Source organism: Acinonyx jubatus, chromosome B1 (genome assembly GCF_027475565.1).
Source record: "Acinonyx jubatus isolate Ajub_Pintada_27869175 chromosome B1, VMU_Ajub_asm_v1.0, whole genome shotgun sequence".
NCBI lineage: Eukaryota > Metazoa > Chordata > Mammalia > Carnivora > Felidae > Acinonyx > Acinonyx jubatus.
Genome location: NC_069382.1, coordinates 99,410,281 through 99,430,601, shown reverse-complemented (window position 1 = coordinate 99,430,601; position 20,321 = coordinate 99,410,281). Strand labels below are relative to the sequence as shown.

Genomic DNA, 20,321 nt, shown 5'->3' with positions numbered 1-20,321 from the left:
CTGATTTTGGTTCAGGTCATGATCTCATGGTTCGTGGGTTCAAGCCCCTCATCAGGCTCTGTGCAGACATCTCAGAGCCTGGAGCCTGCTTCAGATTCTGTGTCTCCTTGTCTCTCTGCCCCTCCTCTGCTCGTGCTCTGTCTCTCTCTGTCTCTTAAAAATAAATAAACGTTAAAAAAAAATTAATATAAAGAAGCTAAATAAATAAATAAACAGGTATTAGTTATAGCCCTGTTGACCCATTGCTAAGAGTAATCACAGAACATAATTTACTACCCAGCGTATCTCCCCTAGGGAGAGAGGGACAGCTCAGTGTGAATTTCTTTACAGGGTCAGTTCTTGCTATCTTCTCACACACACACACACACAATGGAATGTCAGAGTCTGAAAGAATGTACTGATTGCAAATGATTTTAGGCTGGTTTCCTCAGCTGTCAGAGGAGAGAATTAGAGGCCCACAAGTTTGAATAAATTTCAGTGATAGTTCTCAAGAAGGTAAAATCACTCCTCACAGAGAAAAGGCAACAAAGCATTCAGAAACTCCTCCATGCACATACAGGCTATGTTTCATTTTATGATATTCCTAAATCCTTTTGTTCATAAATTCAGTGACTATCTATAGGCAGCCACTACTGCCATCTGTTGGTAGTGGCCAGAACTGATGCATTTCAGCATAGGTGCATAAAATGGTTCTTATCTAAGTCTGTAAGTTGAATCTTGTCATCACAGGAACCTCTGTATTCATGGAAAAAAAAAAAAAAACCCAGCATGTGGAATCAGATAGACTTGGGTTCATATCGTTGCTGTGCCTCATGTGAGAAGTGTGACCACTGTCATTTTGGGTTTTCCATTTGTTAGATGGGGATAATACCTAGTTTATAAGAATGTTGTAAGAATTATGTAATGAATGAATATTAGTTTGGGTAGATGCTAGTCAGAATTTCAGTGGCTGAACACAGTCTGTTGTTAACTTCATAGCGTCTTGCTCATAACACAGTTCAAAATGGGTGCTCTGAATCATCGGGCAGCTCTCCTAAATCACAGGACCAAGCGCCTTTCATCTTATGACTCCACCATCTTCAACTCTGGCCTCCAAGGTCATCCTGGAGCCCAACATCCACCAGCAGAGTAAGAGGAGAGGGCATGGAGGTATGTGAGGAGGTTTTTATGGGCCAGACCTGGAGCTACATACATTACTTCAACCCCCTCCTGCTCCCCCCCCACCCCCCATTCATCAGAACTGTCTCACAATTGCATCTCACTGCTGGGAAGACTGAGAAACATGGCCCAGCAGTCTCTGTCACAGTCGCAATTTTAAGTAATGAAAACATAAGCGTCACTCTAATGCAGTTGTGAATTTTTCTTTATGTATTATGTAATACTATTTATATTTTTCTCAGTTATTAGTATAACACAGGTACAAAACTAAAACTAAAAGGCAATGTGATGAAATGAGCAGTGGTCTTGGAGATGTGGCTTCTAAATCTGTGTGATCTTGGACATGTCACTCAGCCAATCTGAACTCCAGTCTTTATTTGGAGACTGACAGTGGTAGAGCCAACCGTGTATCTGTGTAGTCTGTTCCCACCCTATATCCCTAGCTCTAAAGGTTTACAGCTTTTTGCATGGAAATAGTACAAAGCAAAACAAAACACGCTGGGACTCTCGGAGTAGATAAGTGATAGAATACAAGTCTTGGATGGGCTTAGATGGGAAGGTTTCTAGAAGAGAATCAGCTTTAAGCCCATTCTTGGAAGAGGGGATAGTCCTGAATAGAGGGAATGAGGTATGGAATGCCATGCAAGGAGTGCATAAAGAAGATCATAAACAAGAATTTAGGGGAGGGGGGCATGGCAAGGAGAATAGCCAAGCTGAAAAGGAATGAGTAACAGTGGGGTTGGGGGCAAATTTAAGAAGTAGTTTGAAGGGTGCCCGGGTGGCTCAGTCGGTTAAGCATCCAACTCTTAGTTTTGACTCAGATAATGATCTTATGGTTCATGAGATTGAGCTCCATGCCCGTCTCTGCACTGACAGTGCAAAATCTGCTTGGGATCCTTTCTGACCACCCCCTGCTTGTCACACTCTCTTTTGGAATAAATAAATAAGCATTTTAAAAAAATAAGAAGTAGTTTGATATATAGAAGGAAAGAAAACACTAATGATAAGCTGCTAGGCTTAGGAGGTCATATTTAATCTAAAAAGATCCCAGAAGAAAGCCAATTATGGGTTTTATATGGGCAAGTGACATAATGATAATTTGTTAGTCATTATGAAAAGAAATGTGATTAGATCATAGCATTTGACATGACAGTACCTTCTATTAAACTGCGGAATGTCTAAAGGCTAAATGCTCCATAAATATTCTTCCGAATATGTTGGTTATCTGAATTCTATACCCATTTCAAGGAAAAAAGAGTTTTACGTGATAATGGAGAAAAGATGAGGATGTGGGAAAAATCAAATAGTTTACATTGAAAGACAGCCCTCATTTCTCTGTTTTATTTTGTTTTATTTTTGTTTAAATCAAGGATAAAAATGTAGGTAAGACATGAGTCAGAGCAAACTCAGAAAGTACCTAGAAGCCTTCAGCATTTGAAGCCTGCTGGCTAGTTTCATGTGGGTGAAGTTTGGTTTTCAGAAAGACAAACTGAAAATAGAACCTGTTTGTTTAGATTTTGTCATTTTCTAGGGGACACACAAGAATGTTCAATGAACGATGAGGGGGAAGAATTTCTTCCTGGGAACTGCCCCAGAGAGCCTTGTTTGGAGAGAATACAGCCCTACAACAGCCCCTGAGTACACTGCAGTTCCCCTCTGGATCAAGTCTGAGGAGACACAGTCTTGGCCAAGGCAAGCGTGAGCAGGAGTTCAATCCAGTCCTCCACACAGGTTTCCAGTAAAGGCCTCTGTCACACTCTCAGAAAACATGAGAGGATTGAAACGTTCCCCAGGAAAGCTGTTAACAACATCCTTGACTCTTCTTCAGCTCTAATAAGCTCTTGGGAAGCACTATTTTTGTTTTTATTTTTAAGAAAAAGGTTACCTTTTTGATGAGTAACTATGTGTTATTTATTACACACCAACTTTTTTTTCACAAATGAAATATTCTACTATTAATAACCACATGACTGTGGCAAGACACAAGTCTTCTCTGGGCTTCAGGCTTTGGTTTTCTTCTGTATAAAATATAGAGACTAGATTATATAATCTCTGAGGCCTCTTCCTGATCTGAAATGATAAGTTCTAATTCAAACAACTTCCTCTTTCTGGTGAAGTAACATGAAGCCTGAGGTTACTTTATCACATTGTTCTAAATCTCTAGTGCTCTTAAAACGTGTAGGAAAAAGACGAACAGCCCACTGAGCCTGTACTGCGGGAAGAATCCTGTATTCAGCGCAACAGTATGTTGGTTGGGAGCACTGAGCTCAGAGCTACTTCTCTCCCACCCCCACGACCAGGGGGAGTTCACATCTTTAGACTTCTTAGAAACACCAGTGTTTTTATTGTGGCTGTTCAATAGATTCTCTGGCTGCACTTTCCAGTTTGGCAATAGTTTATTTGCCATCTATTCTTATTCTTTATTCCACTTCCATGTTTTTGGGTTCTACTTCTTTCTCAAGAGATCATTCCCTCTAAAGAAAGATCATATCCTAAATAAAACAATTTTATATACAGTGTCCAGGACAGAATATGAGATGATAATGTGACAGGTCATGATGATGAGAGCCAGAAAAATGCAGGATTTCAGAGCCAGACTTCTATGGTAGCCATTAGCCATGTGTGGCTTTTTAAATTAAAATTAGCTAGAATTAAAAATTAATTTCCTCTGCCATACTAGCCCCATTTAAAGTGCTCAACAGACACATGTGGCTAGTGACTACCATTTTGGACCGTACAGATATATCACTTTTTCATCACTGCAGAAAATGTTTAATTGGATAGTGCTGCCTTAGACTAGTCACAGAATCATATTCTTAAGGGATGTTAGGGAACTTGGAAACCACCTAAGACATTCTTCTATCCAGGATGGTTCAGATCTTTCCAGTACCAGAGAATTTATCACCTTACAAAGCAGTCTACTTCATTTTTTGAAAACTTTATAGTAGACAGTTCTTCCTTAAGCTGGGTCAAAATCCATATCCCTTTAACTTCTGCTCTCTCCCAAACACAGGATAAATGAATGATTCTTTCACCTGGAACTTTATGGGAGCATAGGTACCTCTATTGTATCTACTTAGACTTCTCTTTCCCAGTTAGACTATGCCACAGGTGAGGCAGCTGAAGCTTGGAGCAGTCCTGCCTCATGATCCATGGTGAAGCTAGGATTGAATGCAGGTTTCCAGTTGGTGTGTTCCAGTCCAATCTTACTGCTTCCAAGTATAGCAACTATGTCATTAAAGAATCTATGTATATGAGTTTATGGAGTTGAAGTTCTTGGTCTTTTTCTTTCCATTTTGTTGTCGTTGTTCCATTTTTTTATTTTCTTTTTTCACTGCATGCTTCCTAAGAGATTCGAGGTTATTTCTTCCCCAATAGAACAAAGAGTACATGAACTCTGTGTGAATATTTCAGAACATAAATCAATGGCCGCCCCCCAAAATAACCTCAGCTGTCAAGCACAGAAATCACACCAAATGGCTTGCTTTCATTTGCTAGTTTCAAACAGTATGAGGATAGAAGAGGAAGCTAGAAGCACTAAAGATAAATGACCTACTTCCAAATGGTGTCTAGAAGAGAGAATGCCCTTGATGACTATTCAGTAAGAAAAGACATCTACCCTGGGTGTTGTATGGAAACCAATTTGACAATAAATTTCATATATAAAAAAAAAAAAAAAAGAAAAGACATCTACCTCTCCAAGGGCTCTGTGTAGACTTTGCCAGTGAGCTATTGTAAATGCCAGTTACAGCTTCAGATCTTTTCAACAAGCACTCAAGGAGGTGTGGGGTCTGTGCTAGGGCACCAAAAATAACTGAAACACTGCCCTCCACTCACTGGCAGGGAGGCTGGGTGGAGTCAATAAACAGTCAATTACCACTCTAAACAACTCCATCGAGCACGTCCATAGGTGTGTTTCAAAGAAACCAGCAGATCAGTCTTGAAGCCCAAATGGTCACAACAGTTGCTATCACAGCAGAAAAACTTCTGAGAGTCAGTAAATAGTGGGACCCACAGACCAAGCTTCCTAGGAAAGAAGACTCTGCCCAAACCAGTCTGGGCCCAACAGAAGATCTGACACTACTGTATAAACAGCTATCTTCTCTAACAACAAAAAAACTGCTCCCTGATTCACTTCATTAAATTTGGCAAATGATCAGAAATAATAATGTCACTAGCCTCCACCACCAGCCATGCCCTTAACATTCAGATCCATAGTTAACTATAGATATAGATGATATAGATATAGATATAGATATAGATATAGATATAGATATAGATAGATAGATATAGATAGATATATGAATATATATGAATATATGTGTGTGTGTATATACATACATACATATGTATACAAACAACACATATAGATAGGATAGATAGAAGTTTATGTAGAATTATTTCATATATGTATGTATACATATAGCTATATGTGTGTGATTATATGTTATATTTTTTACATTTGAATGTTCTTATATTTGTATATAGAGGTATATTTATAGCATGCATTATTTCTGGTTGTGTACACTTATAAATACATATAATATTTTTATAAAGCACAATTATGTATCTCACACACATACACTAAAGATGTTTCTGGAAGAATACACAAGAAATTTTTCATGGTGGTAACCTTGGGAAAGCAGGGATAAAGATTTTGGGCTGCAGTAAGGAAGGATGCATTGTATTTCATTATATAGCCTTTATGTATTTTAATTTTTTTCTGTCTATTAATTACTTTTAGAAAAACAAAAACATTTTTGTTAATATTTGGTTATACTAAGGACACCATCATCTATCTTCACTCTGTTTTCCAACATGAACTCCAAAGTGCAAATAGAGTTAAAAGACCTTGTCCCAGGCTGGGATCCTCCAGGTACTCTGTCTTGGATGACTTAAGTTGCTATGGTGTTTCCCACATGTGCTGACCTGACATAACTAGGCCCAAATTAAGATTATATGAGATGATATATGTGACATTGTGACAGTGCTTTGCAAATTGTAAGCTTCAACAGGCACGTCCGTAACACTGGCTTGTGGAAGAGTGCCCAGAACAACCCACCTTGACTGACATTATCTGGGTCCTGGTATGTGTGTGCGGCAGGCAGGGATGGTTTATGACGTAATGACAGGGAAGGGAGGGGGGCCAGAAGAAAAGAAATGAGAAGGAGGAGTAACAGAGGCTAAGATAGGAGAGGGTAGATGGGAGGCCTTCAGGAGTCCTGATGTAATCCAGGTGTCCTTGCAGAAGGGTGTTGTAGTCTGTCATAAGGCCTGAGCAACCCTAATTTGCCACTATTCCCAGCTGATACATGAACATCTTCCTTGGGACAATGATGTATCATTCTTGATAGTGTCATGAGAATATGGTGAATTCACGTTTCTTTGTCCAAAGGCTAAGCCTCTTCCCACTGTCCTCTGCCAGAGTCCTTTATTAACTCTCTTAAATCCTCGTCTTTAATTATTAGTTCAACCAACATGTATTGAGTTTCTCCTCTATGCCAGGCACTGTGCTCAGTCCTAGGGATGTGGAATGAATATAATATTGTCCTGGCCATCAAGATAGTCCCTGTTAATAGTGGGTAAGGGTACAGAAATAACAGTTGCAATCCAGCGTGCTGTTACAGCAACGAGATGTTCAGAACACTATGATGGTGACTATGCATATGGAGGAGGAAGAGACACTGAGGGATAGGAAGAAGTTTGCCAGACAGACAGATTTTGAACAGGCTTGAAAATGCATGAGAGATTCAGAGGAAAGAGGAATTGGATTTGGCTGCGATATAGAGTGAGGGCAAAGTGACAGGTAAATCTGGGAAGACTAAGCTAGGTCAGCTGTAGACGGCATTTTGTATAGCGCTAAGGAGTTTGCAGTGTCCAGTCAGCTTGAGTTCATTTGATTTTATATCTTTTGTGAAGGAAAACTTACGTAACTATATAGTTATTTACCTTTAACAAAGTAGTACTTTATTCATAATAAGAATCTTCAACCTACTTATTTCATTGCAAAGTGCAATTTGTCATTTATACTCTACTTCTCTCAAAGAATTGATTGTACACTCAATATTATTGGGCTTAAAGCACAGAAGAAAATTTAACCTGTTTGTGAATCAGAATCCCTGGTTTAATGACTTGATACAAGCTATGACTTTCCTCCCATAAAAATGTAGATACTAAATATTGCATATAATTTCATGGACCTCAAAAATTCCTAAGTTCAAGGTAGACAATTAAATGGCAGTTTTGTTTTGACAGGTTTTTTAAACAAGGAAATTATATACAGAATCTTAGGTACTTACCTAAAACCTCATTTTGGATTTAATAATGAATTCAGAATCTTATTTCAGTGATAAAATTTGAGGTCACCTTCCAAATACATGTTGAGTTATTTTGAAATCTGAATAGACATCCAAATAGAATGTTGAATTATCTTGAAGTTTTCTTGATTAAATGAACTATAATTCACATTTTATTAATACAGAGAGGGTCATTAAGTTATTTTAGGATGCCCAAACATGAAATAAATAATTCTATAAAATAGGATGAAAAACAACAATTCCATCAGATATCAAATTTCTAAAAGCCTTCTTTTTATGCTGCCACATAAATGCTACAACGAGTCTAGCTATAAATGAAGATCTCTCGATTATTAAGGTTTGCTAACATTCAGAATACAATATGACTCCTTTATCGATTTATTAACCTAAGAGACCCTTGAAACTGCAGCTCCTTTTGCACATAGAACAAGGATAATATCTTTTGGAAATGTATTACTGGACTTTCCTATTTGGAACCTGAAGAAAAGTCCAGGGGAAAGGGGAGGAGGTGGAGATGGAAGGAAGGCTGTGTGTTTGAACTTTTTGTGGCAGGAGTGCAAAGAAAAAGATTCACTATTTATCTTCTGCCCCCCCCCCCCCCGCCGACGAAAAACAAAATAGGAATTTTTTTCTGAATTTGTTGGAAAATAAAACACTGTTTCTAAATTCCTTATTGTCCTATTAACATGGGGAGAAGCTGATCCAGTGACTTGATCGTGAGGTTTGGAGTAAGGAGGGAGGATTAGAAATCTGGAAGAGAAATACGGAAGGAAGCTGTGAACGGGTACAGGTGAGGAAAGAGGCAGGTGAGGAAAGACGGAATGCTGGCTTCCTCCTCTTGGCTGAAGCCCCAGCAGGGACAGATCTGCTAGATAAGCTGAACAGCTCTACTCCTGTATGGGAGAGCACTGACTTGCAGTGCATGCTGGGCTACTACACATTTAGGCAGAGTATGAGCTAGCCCTCTTGAGCTACCCTTGGCACTCAGACAATGCAGTGAGTTCTGAAGTTTCTGCTGGCAGGAGGAGGGCTGCAGAAGGAAGCAGATGGTGTTGGCTGTCCAACTTGGCAGAAATCTCTAGGCAAAGCAAAATAGCTTTGAAGCCAGGTTGCAGCCAGCCTTCAGGAACCAAGTCACCAGAGAGAAACCTTGGCCTCAGACCAACCTGAAAGAGCAGCCTCAGACTTCAGGAGCAGCCACCAGCAAGATGCCCAGGGGCAGAAGCAGGGGAGCCAGAGTTCAGAGGACACCAGCCAGTGCATGGCCAGGCAGGCCACAGAGAGCACAGTGAAGCCCCTCATGCACCCACTTGCTACCCCAAAGGGAAAGAAGCATTCTGAAAGTCTGAGCATTCACTGAAGGATGGAATTGCCCAAAACAAAACATTAACCAGCTATGATTGATGGTCTCACATCATACATGAATAGACTGAAATTTAGACCAAAAGGATACTCTTCAAATGTTGGTGCATTGAAATGTCCATTCTATCCAGCAGGATGGAGGCTCGTAAGGAGAATGAAATCAGCCATAGAGAAATGAAGGAGCTGCATTTCCTTTGCACATGTAAGTGTGCTGGGAGTGAATTTGGAATCCCGCTACATCTTTTTCCTGCCACACAGTTCTATCGCAAATTCAGCATTATATCATTATTACCTTCTTTGAAAAAATGAGAAAAAATTCAAATTCCAGTTAGCAGGGTTTATAATTTTAAATGCACTAGGCAGACATCATTATATGTGTTTAACAAATCATTGACTCTTCCGTTACACAGACCATATATTTTGTATGTGCGCGTGTGTGTGTGACACATACATGTGTATATCTTAATATTGTCTATTTCCTTTTTTTTGTTACATTTCCTGTGTGCTGAGCTGGGGTATTTATTCTTCTGAATGATGCAATGGGTTAACAAGATAATAGGAAGGAAATCTTTTAAGGTACAAGGACCTTGACACTACAGTTTGTTTCGGTTTGATTAAACAGATGGAATTCCACGCAAGTGGAAAGTTGTGAAGGCGGACACACCTATAGCATACACACCAACAGTGAACAGAAGTGGTGGGAAGTCACTGAAATGAAAGGCGGCAGAATGGTTTCTAGCATCTCACCTTTTACCAACAATACTCTGCTGCTCTGAGCCTTCTTCGTGTTCAAAATCCAGATTTTGTTAACCATAAGAAAAAGTGATGTTTTTACTTGTGAAATGCTAAATCCTAACCATCAGACAATGGAGTGGGTGACTGCCTGGAAAACGACTCATACATTCCTTGAACATTTCTCTCACAGAGTAATTCTTTTATGAACAGGTAGAAGACGCCCTGGGAACTACAGTAAATGTGGGAGTTTTTTTCTGAATAAAACTATTGAAATCTATGATAAGAATTATTCTTCATTTTGTATATAGATGTTATGGAGACGGCAAAAGTCAGCCAAAACTTTAAGTGTCATATTTTAGAAGGTTTAGTATGACCTAATTTTAGTTAACCGGAAATATTTCTAATTAAAAATGAATATATGTGAAGTGACAGAATGCTGAAAGGACACTTTCTTCCCCACTAATTCTGTAATGTTGAAGCAAGAATTAATGAAAACCAGTAATATGAAGATCCAGATTTAACTTGCTTCATTTTTAAAAAGTATATAAATCTTGTCAATTTAACTAGAATCTATTTTTTTTTCTGCTTGGTTGCATTTTTGTAGCACACAGAGTTGGAGAAATTATCAGCACGACAGTAAATGTTTTAGCATCATTAGTTTTAGACACATTATTTTAAATGAAAAATAAACATCCAATTTAAAGCAGAGGCAATATGCTTAACGTTAGTAGATGTATAAGGTATGCTCTTTGTAAAGAAAACAATGAAAGGAATGAATATGTCTTGGGAGAGTATTCACCAAGAGGGCAAACTGAGAAATCATGATTTTTGCCATTTAGCACTTGTACCATTATTGTATGCTTGATTTCCCTTTGTTTCTTCTTCTGTTTAGCGACACAAATGGTTTGTGGCCAAAGTTCAGACTGCTTAAATTACGTGCCATCACCCATACTCACCAGCACTCTGAGAAACAACAAGCCGCTCAGTGATGGTAAACAACACTCACGAGGAAACCACTTCAAAAAGCTCAGGTCAGTGTTCACAAGGGGACAGTTTTCCTGCAAATGTAAAATGTGCCAATTACAGTGCCATGTAAAATGAATATTGCTTCTACACAGAGGAGAACTTAGGGAATAACACCATCAAGGGAAGAGGGCACAGGAAGAAGACTACATAAATGCAGGGGTTTGGAGGACTGATTGCCTGGGTTTCAATCCCAGTTTCAATACCCGCTGGGAAAAGTCACTCAAGCTCCCTGCACCCCTATCTTCTCACATAGCAATTGGGAGGAAGGATACAAGCTTTAGAAGGCTGCAGTCAGTGTCAAATAAGTTAAACAGATAAAGTGCCCGGACTTTAGAGGAATGTATCAGGCTCCCTTCCTAGTATTCCTACTTACATTAATGCATAGGTATATGGTGATTAAATGCTCTAACATCATCACCTCCCTGTTCACACGTGCACACATGCCACCCTTGGGCTCTCACCCTGGGTGAACATGCACTGATGTGAGGACTCATTAGGCCCTACCCCAGCTCTAGAAGTCTCATATCTAGAGGCTTCCCTGCCCCACCTCCAGTTGTAATTCAGACAATTCAGATGAATCTGCTGAGCTATATCAGTTTTATGATTATGTTCGGCTCATCCAGAGAAAATCAAATGTTTTTTCATCCTTTCTAGAATAATTTAGAAATAATCCACAGAGGGCCCTCCTTTGACTTTAATTTCCCTCACCTCCTTCTCTCATTTAATGTTGATAATAATGGTAACAGTAAACACAATGACAGCTATCATTTAATGAAGCCCTGCTAATTACCAAGAACTATGCTAAGTCCTTTGTGTTTATAACAATTTCAGTAATTCATAATAATCCACATATGGGTTTCCTGATAGCAATTCATTCCAAGAAAACATCCCTGAAATATTTTGGACTCCCATAGAAGCAAGGTTTCTGTACATTCTGGTTCTGCAGAGGGTCCTTTAGGCCTTTGTGTCACCTTGTTCTTAGCCCAGAGCTCCAGAGCAAGATCCTTGACTGTCCTCTTGACTCTCTCTCCTCCTTCCACCATGTGTTTTCACTGTATGTAACATTATTGATTCCACACCTCCCTAAACTGCAGCAGTATAGACAATTCCCTCTCTGTACCAAGCACTCTCACATTAAATAACCTCTCATAATACTCATAATAATATTCAGATATTATAGATACAGCCATGACTGAAGTGTAAAGATATCAAATAGTTTTGCCTAAGATGACTGTGGTAGGGGCAGCTAGCACTAGGATCTAGATCTTTTGACTTCAAGTTCAGGCATTGTTATACTATGATATTCTGCTTCCTGATCTTGTCAACAATTAATATATTTTCTGGAATGTCAGAAACAAGACAGTATCCCTTCATATATCATTTTGATACCTAATTCTATGAAAAATGATGATCTTATAATGCTATTTAGCAATATTCATATAAAGTAGCATTTAGAAAATATGTTAAATGTTGAGTGCTAAAGAACATTAAGTTCTTAAAACATTTTAAAAGAGTGATTCACTGCCATTACTCAGAAAATATGCAATGAAGATGATTCACTATAGAAAGTTTAAATGAGACTTTGAAGTAGACAATGTTCGAATCATAAATTAAAAAAATTTTTAAAAGAGAGGGAGAAAAGAAAAAAAACCTTTGTGGTTGCTTTTCTTACAACTAAATATCATTTTACTAGAAAAGGGCTTGGTCAACATATTGATTCATCCTGGACGGATGCTGTTTTTTGTTTTAGATTTTTTTTTTTAGACCTATTGTTCATTTCAATAATTTCATTTCTTTTTCTTCTCCTTCTTCTCATTCTTGATCTCCCTCTCTCCTCCTTTTCTTATCTTCTACCTCCTCCTTTTCCTTTTTTTTCCATTTTTTGGAGCATTAAAATTAGTTCATACAAAGAAATCACATATTGTACTACAAAATTGACATCTATCAACATGAATTTTACGTTTGGCTTCATTTATTGTTTCTCCTTGTCTGTAGATAATGTCTATTATTTTTTTTCCAAGGGAGACAAAGGTATTAAAATGGTCTGTTTCTAAAAGTAGAATGGGGAAGAGTCAGTGTTGAGATATTATGAACTCACTCTTCAGGGAAGTTCTGTAGGACAGGGTATTAGAAAGGATTCTCCAGAGAGTAAGAACCAACAGGATGTATACATATTTATAGAAAGAGAAAATTTTATTTTAAGGAATTGGCTCCCATAATTGTGGAGGATGGCAAGTCCAAAATCTGCCAGATAGGCTGACAAGCTAGAGACAAAGGGAAGAGTCGATGCTACAGTTCAAGTCTGAAGGCAGTATGTTGGCAGAATTCCTTCTTATTCAGGAGTCAGTCTTTTTCCATTAAAGCTTTCAACTGCTTGGAAGAGATTCACCCACGTTCCAGAGTACTGGTAATAGGCTTTACTCAGTCTGCTGATTTAAACGTTAATGTCATCTAAAAAAATACTTTCACAGAAACATCTAGAATAACGTTTGACCAAAATTTCTGGGTAGCGTGGCCTACCAAAGTTGACACATAAAATTAACCACCATACATTGCCAGATACTCCCTGTAGAGAGATAGATCATTGTCCCATGTCCCATTTTCAACATTATCAGAATAAGTAGAGTGGTCTCTTGATAAACTGCATCAGATACAACTCTTCTTTCTCTGGATTCACCAGAAATGTTTATGTTTTTACAAACTAAAACCTGGTTCCCTACATCTATAAAAATTCAGAAGGGAAACTGTTACCTCAACTCCAACTGGAGTGTGACAAATCAATAGTAATTTTCATAGCTGGCAAAATTGGTAAAATTCTTTCCTCCATGCTCCAAAGATTTAACCATTTCTTCCCTACTAGTTACGTGAACAGTGGTATAAATCTATGGGATTATTAGAATCGCTTTCCCAGAATGTCATAATTCCAGTTCTCCATTCCTTTAAGTTTCTAATATTAACTCATCCCTTACTCTATTCCCTATCACGTGTAAATGTAAGAATCGCCCAATGGCAATTGAGTCAGACCTGGGGAAAGCAGGGGAACATGTGGTTCCTGACTCCTCATAGTCCTAAGTAATCCTATCCTCCCCAGGGCTTGTACCTGAGGAAACTGTTATTCCCTACCCCAACCCCTCGCTGTGTGTGTGTGTGTGTGTGTGTGTGTGTGTGTGTGTGTGTGTGTATCTTTGAGGGATGGAGATCAGAATTGAAAGAAAGATGCAGAAGACAAAGAATAAAGAGGGAATTGGAATTTTTGTGTTTTCAGTTTATTGTCCCTAAGTGCTTAAAAAATTAGGACTGAGAAGGTGTAGTAAAATTTAGAAAAGAGATGCTCATTGTGTTGTAAAAAGTTCCTCTAAATCTTTCTCCATCAAGATTGGCCTCGTTCAGGTGCTGTGAAGAAAGGGGTGTAAAAGAGGGAATTGGGAAAGGAGAAAAGCACCCCAGACCAGGGAGCATGTGTAAGCAGCAGTGTTTGTGAGAAAGTGGCCTGACCAGGATGGACAGCAGTAAGAAATGAGGTTGAATAAGGAGCATAAAGCCACATTTTGGAGTGTGTTGGAAATCCTACTGAGATGAAACTTGTCACAATTGTGTTGTGATGAACTGAGAAGAGACATGATGAGAGGGAGGAGCAGGATGAAGAGGAATGAACAGAGGGCCTCAGAGGGAGCTTTGGGAAAGCCCCACTCCTAGAGGGTGAGTGGACATGTGTGTATCTTGTCTCATGACTGATTTCCTCCCTGGAGTTCAAGGGAGGTCACCCAATGATGGTAAAGGCAAGAGGTTAGGATTGAGGGCTTGAGAGGACATTGTTCAGTGCAATTGCATAAGCTTTTTTTGAGCTTCTGCTCTGGATTGGCTAGAATGCTAGGTGTTAGAAATACAAGAATGAGGGGCACCTGGGTAGCTCAGTTGGTTGAGTGTCTGACTTTGGCTCAGGTCATGATCTTGTGGTTCGTGGGTTCAAGTCCCACGTCTGATAGCTCAGGGCCTGGAGCCTGCTTCAAATTCTGTGTCTCCTTCACTCTCTGACCCTCCCCTACTCATGCTGTCTTTCTCTCGCTCTCAAAAATAAAAAAACATGAAAAAAAAACAATAAAAGAATGAATAAAATATGTCCTCTCTCATCTAGACTCGCCCAGTCTCTCAGCATCAATAATAAAAAAAAAATTTTAATGAGCTAGCAGCACAAGCCAGACTTGATTTCCTACTTGACTGTGAGCATTGAGACTTGGCACTCTAGCGTGGGGTGGGGGCATCTTAAAATGGAGGCCAGTTTGGTGTTGACAGATCATGTCAGAATGAGCTGATGACTAAAGCTGGATGATTAAAGGTCCCAGGTGAAAAGCAAGTTCCATACATGCAGGGAGTTAGGAGAGGCTCATGTGTAAGGTGGTTGTAGCTTAAGATTCAGTATAAATTCTGAGATCTCACAATGAGATCCAGGGAGTGAATATGGAGTTGTGCTGCTGCTCTGTAATTGAGATGGAGGTCAAGAACCAGACTAGATGTAGATCCTTGAGATCCAAGAGTAGGGTGAGTTGTTAATGGACAATAACTTTTGTGCACTTGTCACAAGGCGAAATTGCTCCTCAAACTGGGTTGAGAGAGTACTTCTTTATATCTTCATAAGGCATCTCAATTTCTTCATGACTGCATCCTCTAGAAAATAGGGGGAAAACCCTAAGTATTAATTTAGTTTGTAAGTAAACTTACTACATTGTAATAAGAAGAAACAGCTATGTAATTTTCAGGACTCAGCACAAAGTGGAAATGTAGTCGTCCTTATTAAAAAATTAAGAACTTCAAGATGGGTACAGTAGAGTGCTAAAGCAAACCAGGGATGCTTCTGGTCACACATTCACAAAGCTACACCTGCTAAGGAATTCAACAATCCCTTTAGGTTACTCTCCATCTCTTTAAAGTGCTCAGGATCTGATTTCCTTTCTCTCTGTCTCTCTGTCTCTCTGTCTCTCTGTCTCTCTCTCTCTCTCTCTCTCTCTCTCTCACACACACACACACACACACACAGCACATACACACAGAGTTTTATCTCACATATGGCCATCAGTGTACTATAGCCAGCTTGTACCAGCTTGAGAGAGTAAACAACTATGCACATATCTTCCCAGCTCTGCATTTAGTGATATTATGTGCGTAACTTGAAATCAGCCAAGGTGGGAGACTTTACAGCATGAAATTTGCAAGTACTAGAAAGCAGAGCCTTTTTCTTCAGAGAACCAGTTATTAAACATTTACCAGAACACTACTGTATATACGTTCTTAAACAAACACTGCCTTTTTTGTTCATTTGCTGTATTCCTAACATTTAGAATGATGCCCAGCACATAGAGGACACTAAGTTGTTTAACATATGAATAAATATCCTTCTCTGCCCATAGAGCAGTAGGTTCATGACCTAGATAGCACAGTAGAGGTATTATTTCTGCCTACAAAAGAAATTCTATCATTTGAAAGCTAAATGAATATAGAAAACTCTTTTAATAAAGGCTTTCTTTTAATAAAGGCTGGCTTCAGCAACTACTGTCTTCTACCTTAATCCTCTATTAGATATTATAAACTGAATATTAGTGTTTCTGTTCTCTTTGCATTCCTGCTAGAACAGTCCTAAACTTGTTAGCCAAATAGATGCATCTGGAAAAAGACTTGGTGGAGTGGTCTGTACACAGGGATGCAAAAGGCAAAATAGTTCAAAAAATATTATCTCAGATACACATTCATTTTCTCAAAAGCCTAAACCAAAGGGAAGACACCATGGCAGGCAATTGTAGACACTGACGAAGCCAGGATGTCTTGAAAGGAGCCAAGGAGGGAGATTATGTTTCTATCAGGGACATGCCTTGGAGTCGTTCCAATCATTTCACAAAGGTGGAGGTCTATTTCTATAATGTAAAGGGGAACACTATAGTCTTCCTGTGTGTCTCGTGTCTCTTCTGTACTACTCACACCGAACACTTCACATCTGACACTTCTGGTCACCAAATGTGTAAAGATTTTTCCCCCCAAGCAATCTTATGAGATAATACCTGGTGTCCTACATTTCAATTCAGTTCTGACACTAACTTAAGTTAGCCCAGGACCCACAGGCGAAGGGTTCCATCCCACAAGACTGCCCCACCCCACTTCAAACACCAACCACAAATTGTAGGCCCCAGGTTACCTACCAGCTTGGCTACAAATCACAGGTTCTGATGACCTTTCTCCTTGAATTCAGTCATTTCCTAGAACAGCCCACAGAATTTAATGAAACACACTTTCCAGGTTATGATGTAATAATAATTATATAATTATTATATAATAAAGAATGTCATAAAGGATACAGATGAACAACCAGATGAGAGTTAGATAGGGTACATACGATCTGGAAGGGTCCTGAATACAGGAGCTTCTGTCCCCATGGAGTTAGGGTATAACACCCACCTGGTATGCAGATGTGTTACCGGGTTTGGTTACCAAACCCGGTGACACATCCCTACACCTCGTACTTCCTTCATGGAAGCCTGATCTATCATTAACTCCATTTCCAACCCCTCTCCCATCTCCGGATAATGGGGAATGGGGCTAAAAGTTCTAAGCTTCTAATCCTGGTTTGGTCTTTCTGGTAACCAGCCCCCATCCAAGATCCCATCAGGAGTCACCTCATTAAAACATAAGATATTCCTGGGGCTCCTGGGTGGCTCGGTTGAGCAACTGATTCTTGATTTTGGCTCAGGTCATAATCTCATTATTTGTCAGATCGAGCTCTGTGTCAGGCTCTGCAGTGAACATTCTTTGTCTCTCTCTCACTCCCTCTCTCTCTCAAAATAAATCAATAAATATTTTTTTTAAAAAATTACACCTTTTTTGCTTTTAATTCCCTTGCCTTTGGGGATGTGTCGAGTAAGCGATTGCTACGGCTGAGGTCAGAGAGATCTTTTCCTGCTTTCTCCTCTAGGGTTTGGATGGTTTCCTGTCTCACATTCAGGTCCTTTATCCATTTTGAGTTTATTTTTGTGAATGGTGTGAGAAAGTGGTCTAGTTTCAACCTTCTGCATGTTGCTGTCCAGTTCTCCCAGCACCATTTGTTAAAGAGACTGTCTTTTTTTCCATTGGATGTTCTTTCCTGCTTTGTCAAAGATGAGTTGGCCATACGTTTGTGGGTCTAGTTCTGGGGTTTCTATTCTATTCCATTGGTCTATGTGTCTGTTTTTGTGCCAATACCATGCTGTCTTGATGATGACAGCTTTGTAGTAGAGGCTAAAGTCTGGGATTGTGATGCCTCCTGCTTTGGTCTTCCTCTTCAAAATTACTTTGGCTATTCGGGGCCTTTTGTGGTTCTATATGAATTTTAGAATTGCTTATTCTAGTTTCGAGAAGAATTCTGGTGCAATTTTGATTGGGATTGAAATAAGCCATACAGAGAAAGACAGATACCATATGTTTTCACTCCTATGTGGATCCTGAGAAACTTAACAGAAACCCATGGAGGAGGGGAAGGAAAAAAAAAAAAAGAGGTTAGAGTGGGAGAGAGCCAAAGCATAAGAGACTCTTAAAAACTGAGAACAAACTGAGGGTTGATGGGGGGTGGGAGGGAGAGGAGGGTGGGTGATGGGTATTGAGGAGGGCACCTTTTGGGATGAGCACTGGGTGTTGTATGGAAACCAATTTGACAATAAATTTCATATATTGAAAAAAAAATTTCACCTTCCTATCATCCAGGCAATTCCAAGGGATTTAGGAGATCTGTGCCAGGAACTGGAGACAGTGGCCAATATATATTTTTTCTATTATTTTATACATAAGCAGAATCAGTCACACTTCTTCATATGTGTGAGGCCACAATCTCTTTGCAAGAAATGCAGAATTAATGCTCTTTGAGTTTTTAGATAATGTACTAAAAACTCAAAGCACAAATGCCATGGGTCTTACCACTACTTGTCTTCTTTTTCTCCCTACTCCTCTCCTCTTCTTTCTCTTTAGATGTGTCCCTCTCTTCTCTCTCTCTGTTCTTTTTCATTCTCCCCTTTCTCATCTGTACTTCTCTCTTGGGCACCTCCCTTCTATAGGCAATCCACAGTGAGGCAGATTGCTGAATGAAAGAAAAAATAAGGAAATAGGACCAGAATTCTACCTCAGTGCATTTTACATTCCTGGGAGTTGAAGCACTGGGTCCTCTGGGTGGGCACAGGCACATCTGCAACTATTTCTAGGTGTATTATACACTTTGGAAAATTTTATATTAACTTTTTTTATGGAAAAAAGATTAGTCCTGACATTTTATGCATCTTTAAGTGATTCTATAATTTAACTTTCGCTCATACCCTTCCTCACATGGCAGAAAGAGTCCTGTGTGTTATCAAATCTTATTTCACTTTCTTCTTCCCTGACACATAGAAGGACAATATTTTCCTCCTATTTTGGAGCTCGGTTGAAGCTATTTTACTGAGTTTAGGCCACTGGATATAAAGCAAACCTAGCCATACAAAATCCACAACTAACCATGTTCTCCTCCCCTTTTGTTTGCCATCATTTGCTTAAAATGGCAGTATACAGGATGCTAGATCACTTAGCTACCACTTGGAGGGGTGCCCTGAAGGGGAGCCTCCCCCCCCCCACATTAAACTGACATCAGCTAGAAATAAACCATCGAGATTTGATATTTGTTACTGCAGCCGAGTCAATCCTATCCTGACTCTTTTCTCAGGAACGCCCTCACAGCCCTAGGATTCATTCTAATTGTACATACACAGGTCATATAACCATTCCTGAAACAATTATTATGGTCAAGGAAGATTTGGCACATTGAACAAGCTTGGGTCATATGCTGTTCTCCACAGGTTGGACATAGAACCTTGATTGATATTGAGGTAAGAGTTGATATGCCAGAAAAAATCACAGAATTAGTTTTGTTTTTTGGGTGTTTTGTTTTGTTTTGTTTTGTTTTTTTAAGTGAAGATGGCAAGGAAAGACAGGGAATAGATGCTGGAGTCCAAAAACGTCATGGGCTTTTAGGAATTGTAATTAGGCTATTTTTATTTTAATAATCATTAATGTTAAGAATTAGTTGTAGGTAAGTCTAAAAAGGCAAATTAAATGCAATTTTAGAAATTCCAACCTAGAATACAAGATAAGTCACCTACTCCTTAAAATTTAGGGAATCATGTATTTTTTGAGGTGGGAAGTTATTTGATGTGTTTAATGAGAGCAGTTTTTTTTTTTAAAGAATATTAACTTGATAATGGTATGCAGGATAGATTAAGATTGAAAAAAAACTAGTTGAGAAAATTACAATCCAAAAACAGAGTGACAATAGATACTAGTGGCGGTGGCGGAGGGATGATAAAGAATTGACACATTGAGTTACATGAGAAAGGAAGAATTGACAGGTTTCCATGTCTGACGTGATGTGGGGAGATAAGGAGGAATCAAAGATGATTTAAAGGTTTAAAACTTGCAGAGGGAGATTATATTTGGGCAAGATGATGGACTTTAGTACATTGAGTCTGAGATGCCTGTTAGACATTAGACGTTCAAATCGTGGGTGAGCAGTTTTGCAACTGTAATATGGGAAAATGATCTAATGTAGAGAGAAAGATTTAGAAAGCATCTACATAAAGATATTTGTTGATAAGATTCCTCAGTGAGAGTAGAGATTATGTAAAGCAAAGGTCTGGGACAACTTGGGCAGTTTCCACCATTGGGACAGAGTTGAGGTAGGAC

General features: G+C 39.1%; 1 long non-coding RNA gene across 1 annotated transcript; it reads left to right on the top strand.

The window, feature by feature from the left end:
- Positions 1 to 520: 520 nt before the first annotated feature.
- Positions 521 to 10,674, top strand: LOC128314239 (uncharacterized). Its single transcript, XR_008295732.1, has 2 exons — positions 521 to 1,149; positions 10,465 to 10,674. It is a non-coding gene; the product is annotated as an uncharacterized LOC128314239 (long non-coding RNA).
- Positions 10,675 to 20,321: the final 9,647 nt, after the last annotated feature.